The sequence below is a fragment of the Ambystoma mexicanum genome, chromosome 6q (assembly GCF_040938575.1).
Source record: "Ambystoma mexicanum isolate Mex_15411 chromosome 6q, UKY_AmexF1_1, whole genome shotgun sequence".
Lineage (NCBI taxonomy): Eukaryota > Metazoa > Chordata > Amphibia > Caudata > Ambystomatidae > Ambystoma > Ambystoma mexicanum.
This window is the reverse complement of record NC_090937.1, coordinates 949,487,952-949,503,367: the sequence shown is the minus strand read 5'-3', so window position 1 is coordinate 949,503,367 and position 15,416 is coordinate 949,487,952.

Sequence of the window (15,416 nt, the reverse complement as noted above, 5' to 3'; positions counted from 1 at the left end):
TTCAGAGCTGCCAGAAGCACGGAAACTGCTCTCCTGAACATCCGTGAGGACCTGCTCTCGAACCTTGACTCTAACATTCCATGTGTTCTCATTTTGCTTGATCTCTCTTCTGCCTTTGATACTGTCAACCATACCATCCTGCTCAACCGTCTCTGTGATAACCTCGGTATCACCTGTCAGGCTCTGGCGTGGCTGACCTCTTTCCTCTCAAATCGACCCTCCCAGGTCCAACTGGGGTCTTTCCTCTCTGACATCTTCTTCTCTACCTGTGGTGTCCCCCAGGGATCTAACCTCTCTCCCTGGCTGTTCAACCAGTATCTGGCACTTCTCGCCCACCACATCGCCGCTCTCTGCCCCTACTTTCAGTGCTATGCGGATGATACCCAACTCATTTTCAGGCTACCCTCGGCCTCCTCTTCTCCTTCCCTCATCTCTGACTGTCTTTCTGCTATCCAGGAATGGTGTGCCGCCAACGACCTCTGCCTTAATGCCAGTAAGACGGAGATTCTACTCATCGGCACTCCCACTCCCTCCTTCCCTGCTGCTCTCTGGCCGGCCTCTCTGGGCCCTCTTCCTACTCCTACCTGCAAGGCAAAAAACCTTGGGGTCATCTTCGACTCCACACTCTCCTTCTCTCCTCACATATCCGACGTATCTAAGAAGTCACACAACCAGCTACACCTCCTCAGAGGTATCCTTCCTTTCCTCTCCTTCCCCCAGAAGCTCACTGTCTCTAGAGCCCTGGTTCTCTCTAAACTGGACTACTGTAACAGCCTCTATCTTAATCTGCCCGCCTCTACTCTCCGCCCTTTGCAACTCATCCAGAACAGGACTGCAAGACTTGTCCTTGGCCTCAAGCCCAGGGACCGTATCTCTCCAGGACTGAAATCACTACACTGGCTCCCAGTGACTGTGAGGATCAAGTTCAAAACCCTCTGCATTGTCCACAAGGCCGTCTGGGGCCTTGGGCCAAAATACCTTCAACTCTCTCTTCCTAAATATCTTCCTTCTCGAGCTCTTCGCTCATCCGCCTCCAACTCCCTCAGGGTCAGCCACATCTCCAAACAACGAGTTGGGGGCAGATCTCTTTCCACTGCAGGGGCCTCCCTCTGGAACAGCCTTCCTACCTCCCTGAAACTTGAGGAGAACCACCTCCGGTTCCGGAAGCACCTCAAAACCTTCCTCTTTGCCTCCGCTTTCTCTCCCCCTCTCCCCTGCTAATACTACTGAAACTGCACTGAATCTGCAACTGGGCCATTCACCGTTCTCGGCCCAGCCACTCTCCCCTGCACTGCCTCCACGGCAACCCCTGCACTACGGGACTGTGTCTGTATCCATACAGCCCCCCTTCCCAGCACTTGTTTGCACTTACCTCGCACTTGCCACCAGCTGGCCCTTGTTATTTATCCTGTATGCTGTATGCTTATAACCCTGTACTGCACTTTCCCCTCTCCCTTTCCCCCATGCACTTTTCCCTTCCCCTCTACCCTTGCACTTGCGCGATCTGAATGACACCTGGCCTAGTAAGATCGTTGTCTGTCTCCCCTTGTTCCCCCCCCCTGCCTCGTCGCGCCTTGAAACACTTGTGTATAGGCGCGTTACAAATGCCATATCATATCATATCAAGCAAGAAGGCAGTGTTTGAAAATAACTGGAGGAGCAGAAAATAGCCATGGGGCACTTCACCAAATTGCTGGTACCTAGTGACACCCAAAAATGTGGGAGCCTTAAAAATAAACCTAGATGGATATGAGCCAAATCCTGTATGATAAAGAGTAATCCAAAAAGGCCAAATGAATACTGCACTGCTTTTCAAGGGAAATCAAGGTTTATTACACGTAACATGTCTCAGAAGGTCCAGTAGAACCAGGCTGACATTGAGCATTCCCGCCACAAGAAGTTACAGGTTATAGAGCAGGAAAAAATGCATATAGGCATACATAGGTTACAACGTCATCCCACCACCCTCATTGGCTGCAACATATATAACATGTTAATACCCCCTTATAGTCCCTCAACCAACTGGTCACACCTTATCTAAGCCCATTCCCCTTGAATGCACTCCACTACATCGTCACTATTGAATCCTAATACACGATTGGCTAACAGCCTGACCCAGGCATGTTCAAAGTACGATTGGGGAGACCAACTCTGCTTTAATAAAACAATATGCCCTCTAATTATTCCAGACACAGTGCCACACACAAATTTCACCCCTGACCTTGAACTGGATTTACTGATATCACCTCTGCTGCTCCGATCCCAAATCACATAACATTCCAGACACGGCTCCACCTTACCTCCCTCAGACTCCAGGTGCCCAATAATGAGTTGACCAAGGCACCATTCTTGGGTTGGACTTCAGGGATTTATTTGCTTTGGTTATGTGTCTATTTGTAATTAAAATGGGATGATGGGTCCTAGGGTGAGGGCAGTAGGGCTCTAAATCTCTGCCTGACCTATTGGCATCAAAAGCACTCATGCCCTATTCTCATGAATTTGTCCTTCAAAAGGGCATATCCCTATCCACCCTCTTCACAGCTAACATTCCATTCCCATCGCCTTCAGACTTTGCAGCTAGGAACAATTAACATTTATCTGTGCAACGCGGGTGCCTCTGATCTTGGCTTCTCTCTTGGGGAATGGAAAGGGATTTATCTTGGGACTGAGCAAAGCAGAGCTGCAGCTCCACATCAGGGCCTTCCACCTGTTCTCTGTGTGCCAGGCCTCAAAATCCAGTATGGTGGCACTCTTGTCATGTCGACCCGCTGACCTTACATCTACCATAATACCTATCTGACTCTGTCTTCCACCTACTTCAACTCCATTCTCACACCTCACTCAAAACAAAATGTTGTGTACTATTTCCATACCCGTGGCCTATAATACACTGCCCTATTTATAACTTCTGCAACTGCAACATTTATACCTTGGTTGCTTATTCTATGATGTATCTTATGTGTGTCAAAATTAACTACAAGTGATATGTGCGCCTTCTGACACACACAACTACATCTGCTCCCGCTATGGCATGTACTATTAGGTTTTGCCCAGCCTAATTATTTTTGCCACGGCATCCCAACATAAATAAAAACAAGGATTGGCAGACACCACTGAAAATAACAAAGACAGAATGAACTCTTCAGTCACTACTGGTGGATTAGAGTAGTTGGGGATCTGTTTAAATTTCCACAAACAGTACAGATCACATGATAAGGGACAAATTATCTGGTATTATGGAACACTCAACCATCCACTCAACCAGATCTAGCTCCCTTCACCAAATTGTGCCTTGATTATCTTTCAATGTTTTCTTTTCCATGGTGTGAGAAACCAAAGGGTGCCTCACCTATTTGTGCCCAGGGATCTCTCTCTCAGGTGTCCAGGGCACAGCCATTTCCTTCGGATCCAGACCCTGGGGGTGTGCCAGTGCGGGAGGATCACCTGGGGTCTTCTGGGAGTGGGGACGAGGCAACTGATGGTGAAAGGTTGTATTCCCCACTTTCCCATACCCATGCCCCATCCTATTTTAAAGGATTCTCCAATGTCACAACTCTTCCTCCATTTCTGCACAAAAACTGTGCAGAGGAAGAGGGCGACAAAGTAAAGAGGCTAACCCTTAAATATCTTATTGCTAATCGGGTCAGGCAAAGTCAGGCACTTAACTTTAATCACATACATCTGATATACATTAGCTCTCCCCACACGGTTGAAAGAACATAGAGACACACTCTGAGCAAGTTGAAACACAAGAAGTAGCAGATCATCTGGGGCGAAGGAAAACCCACTAGATCAGAACGACCGATCAAGGGACAAGAGAAAATTGTAGGGAAACACAGGAGATCCCTGCAGGAGGTTGTTGCCTCCAAAGAGCTATGAAAGATATGCAGAAAAGTCCAAATCCCAGGCAAGAAGACTGTATTGTGTTTCAAGGAACAGCAACCCTCATGGGTGAGGGACAGACTTGGGGAGGTGAGGCCCAGCCTGTGGTATTAACCTTGACTTGTAAATTAAAGCCACGAAACAAGAAAGGAATGCACACAGCCAGTGAGTTAGTGAACGGCACGAAAGGCTGGTGTGTGTTAAGGAAAGATTGAAGTTGCATCAGTATATCTCACAATTGAAGGCTGCGTGCATGCTGGTGAGATGCAAAGGAAGGCAGACCTGTGGTGAACATTAAATTACTGTTAACTGTGAATCAGAGATAAAGAGTAGCGAAGTGGTCTGGCGACAGGAAATAGCCCACTTGAAAGTCTCAGCAAAATATGTGATATCTTGCTATAAAGCAGCAAACTAAACAAACTCGGAAATGTGCAATGGTCAAGATTATCCCTGGCTAAAGGGGAAGTTAAAAGGTGATTACATTAAGAGAAAGATTTCTATGAACATTTGTGCTTACGGTACTGAACTTACAAGACCAAGAGAAACTGGGGAAAATAACATAAGAGTGTAAGAGAAAGAGAAAGTCAAAGTGGTCCTGTGGGGTCTATAGTAAAAGCCATGCACATTCAAAAGTCTTTGACATCAGTGAAAGGTCCGAGACCGACTGAGGGAGACCAGAAGTGATATAAGACAGGGAAGGGAACCACTAACAAATGTGAATAAAGCTTGGGGAAGGTAACCCCTGCAAGTGCTGTGATTGTGAGGGCTGAGCACGAATGAGGGAGATCTGCATTGAATCAGGTACTTGTTAATTAAGAGGTCTGATCTTGGCTGAGGGAGACCTATGTGAACTGTTAAAGCTTTGAGAGGTCTGAGCCCAAAAGAGGGAAGCCTACATGAACTTTTTGTTGAACTGTGAACTAGAATAAGTGACTTTAACCTGGAAGGCTAAGCGGGCCTTGACCCACGTTTTGAACTTCCTTGTTTTGAGAACCTGGGCCAGAGTGTGTCATTCTGTTTATGGGAGCCCCCTTACTCCATACTGTCCAACAAGGGGAGAAGAGCTGACTCAGCCATCCTGATCCTTTATAACACTGATTTTGCTGTGCCTACATATTCCCCTTAACACATGTTTTGTACAGGAGATAGGGCAGGCATTCGTTTTTGTTACCATTGGCCATTTTGATTTGACAAAGACTGACTAGGACTGTGTTTTCTTTATTGTTTGACAGTAAAGGCTACTCCCATCATAGCTATAGGGCAAAATACAGGTTTTTCTAAACACCAAAAATGTAATAAAGGTTTTGAAACTTGTACCTCTCGTGTCAGTGTCATAAGTGGGATATCATGCCTCCCGTACAATGGGGACTCCTAAAGCTGTATGTGGCCTTTTCCAACCCCTTTCAGAGACAACCATAGTATTTAAATTATTGATGGTGCTTTTGGTTTATGTCAGAGACGTCATAAGATGGTATCATTTCAGACTGGTGAACATGGCCCTTGAAACACAGGAGTTTAAAGGTCTCACAAATTTTAGGCTAAATCCCAGTTTGGAAAACCAGTACACAGAGTCACATTTTTCACTTCACCACAGAGATGCCTCTCAAGTTCCTACCCTGTGTGAATCACAATGTGTCTCTATACACAAAGTTTGGTTCCAAAATACCAGTGCACTGGTAATGTGTACAGTATAAAAGAATCCTAACAGGAAGACTAATAGCTTTTCCTTTCATTAAACTTCCATCTGTTAACTTTCCTTTTGTTAACTATGTATTTGTCAGACCTAGTACTAAAGGAAGTAGAATTCCAACGTTGACCTCTAGACCACAGCCACTCATAGACCTCAGGATTTTTGTTTCCAGAAAGTCTGCATTATGTGGGAGGTACTGAAGAACTATGTGAGGGCACTAGTATGGGCTATGGTTTAAGCGCTACACTCCACAAAACCACGGGAGCCGCAATAAAAGGACTCTCCCACCTTGGTTGGCATGGATGTCTCGGTTTACGTAGCATGAAGCAGCCAGAAAGGGTTAGATGGAGCTTGTGGGTAGGATGTGGAAGATAGCATAACAAGAAAAAGGCTTAGGGAGAAAACAACAATGGATAGGTAGGGGGATTTGTTGGGTAACCTGATAACAGCATGCACAGTGTTATCCTTCTTATTGTTTACACACAGTTAGCAATAGCTGTATTAGAAACATTCACACAGGCATTGTCTGCATGCACACACAAATTAATGTCATGTTTAAAAACAGTAGTTACTTTGGACAGAGAGATCAGATGTCACTTCACTGGTGGTCCTTTACACACTGCCTGACACTCATAATGCACACATGACCTCCTAACACTTCTTGCAGGGCAGCCTTACAGGGGCAGCCCTTGACTAAGGGCTAAAGCAAAGGGCAGCTCCCAAAGAAGCATCTCCAGTCTGTGTTTGCTCGTGCTTGCCTGTGAAGCAAGCCAAAACGTCAACCAGCAGTGACTGATAATGTAAGTGTGGTGTGAGTTTGGAATATAGCAAATTCTGTATTCAGGTAAAGCTCTACCACTCTAATTACCTAAAATAGCACAGCAAACCCATGTTAGCCGGCTAGCAAGCAGTGTTTTTAATCACTTCTCTGTATCAAATGTAGGTGTTTTTCATTTGTTGCTGTGTCTCAGATTTAGGCATTTTTTCTCACTGTTTGGGTATATGAAATGTAGGTAGTTCTCCATGGGTGTAGTCCATCTGTGTTAGTGAGCCATATTTTCCATGTTGCCCATTTGGGTTAGTGAGCAGCATCTTGCATTTAGCCCATCTGTGTAAGTGAGCCATATATTGCATATGACCCATCGGGGTTAGGGAGCCATATTTTGCATTTAGCCCATTTGTATTAGTGACACATATCTTGCATTTAGCCCATCTCTGTTAGTGAGCCAAATCTTGGCTTTAAGCCCATTTGTGTTAGGGAGTAATATATGGCATGGGCGGACTGCAGAACACAGGTAGCACAGGGAACACATCACCCCTGGAGGAGCCCATGGGAGTGGTCATCTCTGCACACCAGTATGTACGACAGGGGAAGGGATATTGGCCAAAGTTAGTTGGAACCGCAGCTGTAGGAAAGGGTACTTCCACTAACTAACCCTACTAAAAACTCACCCTTCTGCATACACTTTCTCAAACTCTGAACTAGACACAACCATACCTCTAAAGCACAACAAACTGCACGCACTTCACATCACAACACAACAAACTACACACAACCTCGCCCAACTGCACATGGCAGCTACCAACTGAAAAACACACCTAAGCTCAGTGAATGTTGTCAACCGAACTGAAGCTGCCAACAGCACATCACAGCTCTCTTGCTCTTTTCTCCCGCTCAGTCCTACTAACTTACCCCCACCCCCTTGCTTTGTAGATCTGCCAGAGCACCAAGAACCCACACAGGTGGCAACAATGCGCGGTATAAGTATTATGTTATGTTATGTTTTAACTTAACATAACTCACTATGCTAGCTCAAACGTTCTTGCTGTCTTTCGTTCTTATGGTTGTATAATGGATGTTGACATAGATTTTCTCACAACAGAAGTATTCATTTTGAACTGGATTTCTACATGCCCTTAGACACTACAGTGCCTTTCATAAGAATTGACATCCAAAGGAATACTTACTTCTCGCCCCTGGGATCCCAACTGATGTACCATGGTCCTGTGGTATGGAGGGAGTGGTTTCCAGCACTCTATGGTCTGCTGCTGTTATGACATCTCACTGCACGTTGGGCTCTAGGCAGATCAGACAGAGTTTGCTGTATGGTGCATTGAGATCCAGCAGAGCTGGTCTCACGATTGTGGCACTGAAACCGTGATGCACATGACAGAAGGCTGAGTGAAGGCTCAGCAAGTATCAGCATAGTGATGGAGCCTGCCGCTGGGGAAAGGAGAGTACCTTGGCCGATGGGTCTTAATCGTAGGCACAGAGCACGAGTGTGTCGGGCTATTTATGACATACCTGGCAATATGGCTGCTTACTGGGGATTCTGGAAAATGCACTTCCTCTGCTGGTCTTGTGAATTTTAAACCATAATGCAGGTGTGGGCCATGTGCAAAGGTAGGTTACCTAAGCCGCACACAGGTGCTGAGCATGACAACAAACTGTTTCTGGTGGCACAACGACGCTACGTTGTGTTTGGCTATTTTCGAACCAGCAGACAGAAGAAAATATGATAAAAGTTTGAATAGCATTATAAGTTAGGGAATATATTTCCTAATGTAGCTCCCGATACCCCCTTAGTATACACAGTATAGGAAACCAATACTTAAATATATATATTCTTTTTTATGTAGAAGGAAAAGATAGCTGTTGTGTTCAATTTATTGGTGGAGTCTATATTGCATTAGGTCAGAGTTGCAGAGTGCACAGTAATTTGGGGTCAGAAATATTGTATGCAAAAATATGTAGTAGAAATGGATCGCATACCGTAAACACTATCTGCAAAAGGGAACAGACCAAAAAGGATAGGAGAGTTGAAAGAAAATCATTTCCTTCCCACTGAAAGAATCAATAGTTCAGTATTCTATCCCAGCAGCCCATTCTGCAGAAACAAATGGCAAACGCCTCGCTTGACATCTATTGGCAACTTCAGCTTTGTAAGAAAGAACCGCATTAGTCCAACACATTTCTGTCAGGAACATATGGCCAATACATTCCACTACATCCCTCCTGTGAATGCTATAACAAACAATGAATGCCTTTAGCGGGTGTTTTCCTTTCTCCACAAAGGCATTTAAGGATTATACATTATTTAACATCCTATCAATCTAATCTAGGCAATCAATATTGCTTTTGGACTCAATGCAAAGCTAAAAAAATAGGACTGATGCAGCTAGAAACGCATTTACAACGTTACCTACGTCCCTACAGGGAAATATGGCAGCCTATCTGACAGACTATGCCAGTTTCGACCACATTATTTTTAATAATCTTAGGTAGTGGCCTTGTAGATATGCTTAAATTGCTCAACCCGTATGAAGAGCAGTGTTTAGGCAGCTCATAACTTTGGTGCAGTTCGACTTATTTGTATGAACATTTGCAAAACCAGTATATGCCATCTCTGAATGATTATTTAAAGCTTCATGCGGATTCGTCAAGCAGGGACAAAGTTATGGGGGGTCCCAAAACATTTCACATCTGGATAAATACATTGAAAAATGTTTTGCTCATGCTTACAGCCCAAATCACTGCATGGATTTGCATCAAACTCGCGCGAGGAGTGCTGGGCTGGTCTCAAAAGCGTTTTTTTCTTCAAATTTGGTGTACATCCATCCGGCTTATTTTTTTTCCAATGGCCAAACATTAGGTCCAAAATAGTTAGTGATATCAGCGTCTGGTCTGTGTACTCAGTGTTTCAGTGGCTGCAGACGCATCTGGGCCAATCAGGGAGCCACGTAATGTTTGCGGACATCACACTTGCCCGCTGAGTGGTCAAATAAAACCATGAGGTGCGTCAACACTTCTGAAACTGATGGCATGTTGGATTTGCGAACTGAGCCCGTAGTACACACACATTGCTGTATTGTGGTAAAAGATATTAAAAAACACATTACACTTGTCAAACTAATGGAGCAATCTCTGGGTAGGCAAGAGTTGATTAGGATGGTATGAGATGTCCAGAAAAATCCCAAACGCCAAAAATTGGGTGTTTTTTCTTCACCAAAGTCCACAAACATCTCAGATGTTCCTGGACATTGCTGAGATGATTGTGAACTTGACAAAAGTTTGAGGACATCCATGCATAATTCTGCATTATGGGGGCAGTGAAGAGCAGTTTTTGGATTGCTTATAACTCAGGCACCATTCAAAGCGACCACATGAAATTTTGCAATATAATTTTAGACCCAACCTTAAATGGTTATGCAAGGTTTGGTGCCGTTTCACCAAGATGGGGCAACATTAGAGGATAGGTCCCAAAATGATTGAATGGCTTATTAAGTTGTCGCCGGTGGACAAATATGTATATGCATACAAGTTTGAAAAAAGGTTTTAGACCCGACTTTGAATGTTTTTGCAAGGTTTGGTGGGATTTTGTCAAGAGGGGGCAAAATTAGACAGGGGTCCCAACATTTTCATATGGCTTATAACTTTTGTGCCATTTGACAAATCAGCACAAAGTTTTGTAAACATATCATAGACCCAGCCTTGAATATTTGTGCAAAGTTTGAATGGATATTGTTAAGTGGAGGCTAAGTTAAAACACAATTTCTTTATACCTACATTTTGATACTTAAAATAAAACATGCATGGATTGGCAGAAAACTTGAGCGAATAGCATTGTCAAGGACCTGAAAGCATGGTTTCACAAATGTTATGTGTTTTATTTTTTTAAATTATCATGATGTACGTACACTATAGTAATATAGCTTTGATGACTGAGGTATGGCCTGTGGCCAGGGCCAGTGTGTGAGAGTGAGAGAAGAGTGAATGAGACCAATTGAAGAAGAGTGAATTAGAGAGAAGAAAAGAGAGAAAGAGAATGAGAGAGGGGAAGTCAGAGATCTTGACCATGGCAGAGTGAGAAAGTGACAATGAGTGGTGTGGGTCTTCAGTTTAGAGTAGCAAGTGTGTGGCGGACATAGAAAGCCTTTGCCTTGTTATGCCTTGTCATTTGTTCGATCTGCTGTCACGCCTTGTACCTCACTAAGCTATATTATGCATTAGCACCCTTTAGTTCTTTATCACACAATGGAACAAGCATGTGTTCCATTGTCTCTGCCATCTGGTCAGTATTGTGTCCTTCTTTCCCCCTCTCACTCAAACCATTTGCTTTTACAGGCCTCTTCCTGTGAATTGCCGCTCCAAACTTCACCCTCATCTCTCCAAGGCCACACTCTCCTGTCCCCTATTTAGGCCTACATGAGCTTCCTCCAAGTCATGAATGTCCTTTGTTTACCCCACACCTGGCTTCCTCGGAACAGGTCATTGCGCCTATTTACATGCAGATCTCATGCGTACTAATGACTTTTTTTTTTACTATTTTCTACTTTTTCCTCCCTGTACACCACTTCTCCAGCACCGCACAGGTGTTAATATTGATAATGGTCACAGAGGCAGGCAGTACCGTGTGGCAATTTCCAACCACCCAGTCGTAATGCATGTCATTCACTCAGCCCTTTACCTGAAGAAGGCAGATTGTTAACACATGGTATTGATATTTTATATGTATCGCGCTCGTACACAGGTGTTTCAGAGCAGGACAAGGCAAGGGAATGGAACAAGGGAGAACACAAACAACAATCTAACTAGGCCCAGTGACATTGAGAATGCGCAAGTGCATGGTAGAGGGAAAAGGGAAAAGTGCATGGAAGGAGGGGGGAATGGAAAGTGTGGGGCAAGGGAAAAACATATAAATAAAAATAAACAAATAATGAGCAGGTACCTGGGCCCAGAAGACAGAGGGTAGGCCAGGTGCACGGTGCCAAGACAGAACAGATCAGCAAGGGTGAGGAGGGGTGAAGGCAGAAGCAAAGAGGTGGTCTTGAGGTGCTTCCGGAACCTGAGATGGCTCTACTCAGTTTCAGAATGGCAAGGAGGCTGTTCCAGAGGGAGGCCCCAGCCGAAGAACGAGATCTACCCTCAGCTTGTTTCTTGAAAAAACAACTGACCCTGATGGAATTAGAGCTAGAGGGGCAAAGAGCTCAAGAGGGGTGGTATTTACGGAGGGATAGATGAAGGTATTTTGGACCCAGACCCCAGAAAGCCTTGTGGACAATGCAGAGGGCTTTGAATGTAATCCTTGCGTCCGCTAGGAGCCAGTGGAGAGATGCAGGGCTGGAGATATATGACTCCAGGGCTTGAGGCCAAGGTCAAGACTTACAGTCCTGTTCTGGGTTAGTTACAAAGGGCGGAGAATAGAGGCAGGTAGATTTAGAAAGAGGCTGTTACAATAGTCCAACCTAGAGTGAACCAGGGTTTGTAAGACAGTGAGCTTCTGAGGGAAAGAGAGAAAAAGCAGAGTACCTCTGAGGAGGTGCAGTAGGAATTTTGAAGTTTTAGAAACATCAGAGATGTGGGCAGAGTAGGAAAGTGTTGAATCAAAGATGACCCCAAGGTTCTTGGCCTCACAGGTTGGGGTAGCAGGAGGGCCAAGGGAGGCCGACCAGAGAGTGAGAGGAAAGGAGGGTGAAGGTGTGCTGATGAGGAGGATCTCCGTCTTGTTGGCATTCAGGCAAAGATTGTTGGTGGCACACCAATCCTGAATGGCAGTTAGGCAATCAGAGATGAGAGAAGGAGAGAAGGTGGCCAACGGAAGCCTGAAAATGAGATGAGTGTCATCAACATAGCACTGGAAATTGGATAAGAAAATAGCAATTCAGTGGGCGAGAGTTGCTAGGTATTGGTTGAAAAGCCAGGGTGAGAGGTTAGAACCCTGGGGAACACCACAGATAGAAAGGGAGATAGATGATAGGAAGGACCTAATTTGGACCTTGGAGAGTCGATCAGAGAGGAAAAAGGTCAGCCAGGCCAGAGCCTGATCGGGGATACCCAGGTTGTCATGGAGACGGTTCAGCAGGATCGTATGGGTGACTGTGTCAAAGGCAGAAGAGAGATTGAGTAGGACGAGAACAGAGGGAATGTTAGAGTCAAGGTTGGAGAGCAGATCTCACAGATGTTCACGAGGGCACTTTACGTACTTCTGGCAGCTCTAAAGCCAGACTGATGGTCGTGGAGAGAGCCAACTGTTAAGTGACTTCAATTAGGCACTCCAACTAAGTCAATGCCGAGTCTGGGATGCCCAAGGGAAGCCCTTAATTATATATTTTCATGACAAGTTCCTAGATCTGGATGATAAACCCTTGTATAACACCCCTCTCTTTGAACCCCCCTGACCTAACTGAGCCAAGAAGTAGGTTTGTTTTGCAAATTAGATTTATTTGAAAAATTAAACAAGATATATATCACACTTTTATAACTAAATTAATATTTGATAGCACACTTATGAATATGACAGTGATCAACAATGGATAATATTACAATAGCACACTTTTTTAATTACTTAGGAGTTGGTAGAGAAAGGATAAGTTAGCTGAGAATACTTTTATGGTTTCAAGGAAATGCAATGATGGAAAAGAATGCAGCACAGAAATAAACTGATATGGTTTCAACAAGAGATAATATGATCACTTTTTCTTTTGACAATTCATTCCCCCCCTATGCAATATAAGGAGATGGAAGGCGAGCACACAATTTTCAGAAATACAATCAAATGCAATACCAATTCAGTTCCCCCCTAGCAAGCTTAGAGCAACCGGTATGCTTTTAAAATATGAAGAAATACTTTTAATGTGATTTACAATGAAGTGAAAATATGCTAAAAATGATTTTAATTCCCTTTAGGAGATTCAGGGTAGGTGACAGCTACTTTGAATTAGTCCAGGTCAACACTAGCAATGATTCAGGAGGGATTATCAGGTTGAAAACGAATTTCAGCAATGCAAGCAAGAGACAGCTAATTTGACAGGTGGAGAAATTTGATTCAAATTGCAATTCGCGGCACTTTTTCCGAGTGCGTCGAGCGCGATTACGGAAAAACTATAAAGAGTCAGGCTTGTTGGAAAGCTTAGATTCTTAGCTTTAATATGACAGTTAAATCTCGTTCCTAGCACGTATGGTTCAAAAGATACGGACGATTTTGTGGAGGTAGATTTCAGAAATGAAATAATGATTCAGAATGGCAATTGACACTTTCACAGGTTTGAAATCACACTATGGACACACGATTTCTTATGATGCAGTTCTGGACAGGTTAAAATGGTTTGAATTAGATTATTGTAAACTAAGAGATGACGCTGCCCAGTTGTGGCTGGATGCTCACTCCTGATTTAGAAAGGAATGGGCCTTGTCACAGATCTGGTCAACAGGTTTAGCTGCGGTTCGCTCTGCTCTGTTGGACTGGATCTCTGGTTCTGGCAAAAGTTCTGGCACTGCACAGCGGTCTGGTCTGGGTCTGGTCTTCTAGCGGCACTGCATGGCGGTATGCATACAGCTCTGCTTTCTGGGTTCTGGCACAGGGTTCTAGGCCAGAATCAAACAGCTTGCCCGGCTGTTGAATAGTTTGGTTAGGTTGCTGGATTCTGAGGCCTCTGAAGGATTCAGCTTGTGGACTAGGCCTCTCTGCTACAAGTTCTGAAGTCTGGATTCTAAGTTCTGGTTCTGGAGTCTTCTGGATTTGAAGTCTGGATTCTAAGTTCTGGTTCTGGAGTCTTCTGGCAATGCGCTTCGCAGGAAATCAGTTTGAAGTGGGAAGTGAATGTCCCTACCTGGGTTTCAGTGGACCTTTTTATGTCTTTTGAAAGTGGGTGGGAAGGCTGACTTTCTATGCCCAACCCTCTGAAGATCCTGATAGGTTAACGGATTTTCTGTGCTCTCACTGGAGAACAGAGTTGTGAGTCATCCGGTGTCATTTTTATGGCATACAGAAAGAACACTCCCCTTGTCACTTTTCACACAAATCTATTTTTGATCCAAATGCGTATTTATCTATGTACAATTTTTCTAATATTATGGGGGTAATTCATAGAATTCAGCGCACAAGTGGCGCACGCGGCTGGCGCACAGTGTGCGCGTGCGAATCCCTGCGCCAGCCGCGTGCGCTAAAATCAATTTCCGCGCACAGCGTATTCATGGATTCCAGCCACCAAAACCAGCCGTGGTGCACAGTGGCGCAGCGACCCTGCAGCAGCACCAGTTACGCCCCCAAGAACGCCTCGCGCAGGGAAAAGCCATCAATATACCCAATCCAGCGCAAAGGGCTGCGCTAACCTTGTACCAGCACGGCAAGCGGGTTACGTGTATCACTGGGGTGCGCGGGAAGTACCTCACGCGATTGGCCCCGTGTGAGCAGGGTACGCGTATATCAGGGGTGCGCGGGAAGTACCACACGCGATTTCCGTAGGGTACGCGTATCTCAGGGGTGCGCGGGAATTTCCACACGCGATTGGGCCCGTGCGAGCAGGGTACGCGTATCTCAGGGGTGCGCAGGAAGTGCCACACGCGATTTCAGCAGGGTACGTGTATTTCAGGGGTGCTCAGGAATTTCCACATGCGATTGGGTGTATGCGTATCTCAGGGGTGCGCAGGAAGTGCCACACGCGATTTCAGCAGGGTACGTGTATTTCAGGGGTGCGCGTGAATTTCCACACGCGATTGGGGGTATGCGTATCTCAGGGGTGCGCGGTAAGTGCCACACGCGATTTCCGCAGGGTACGCGTATCTCAGGGGTGCGCGGGAATTTCCATACGCGATTGGGCCCGTGCAAGCAGGGTACGCGTATCTCAGGGGTGCGCAGGAAGTGCCACACGTGATTTCAGCAGGGTACGTGTATTCCAGGGGTGCGCGGGAAGTTCCACACGCGATTCCATCAGGGTACATGTATTACAGGGGTGCGCGGGGAGCACCACACGTGAATTGCACGTGTGGGTCCTCCCAGGTGTTCCCTCTACACCCTCCACGGCCCCTGCAGGTGGCTCACACCACAGGGGCCTACCCTACACA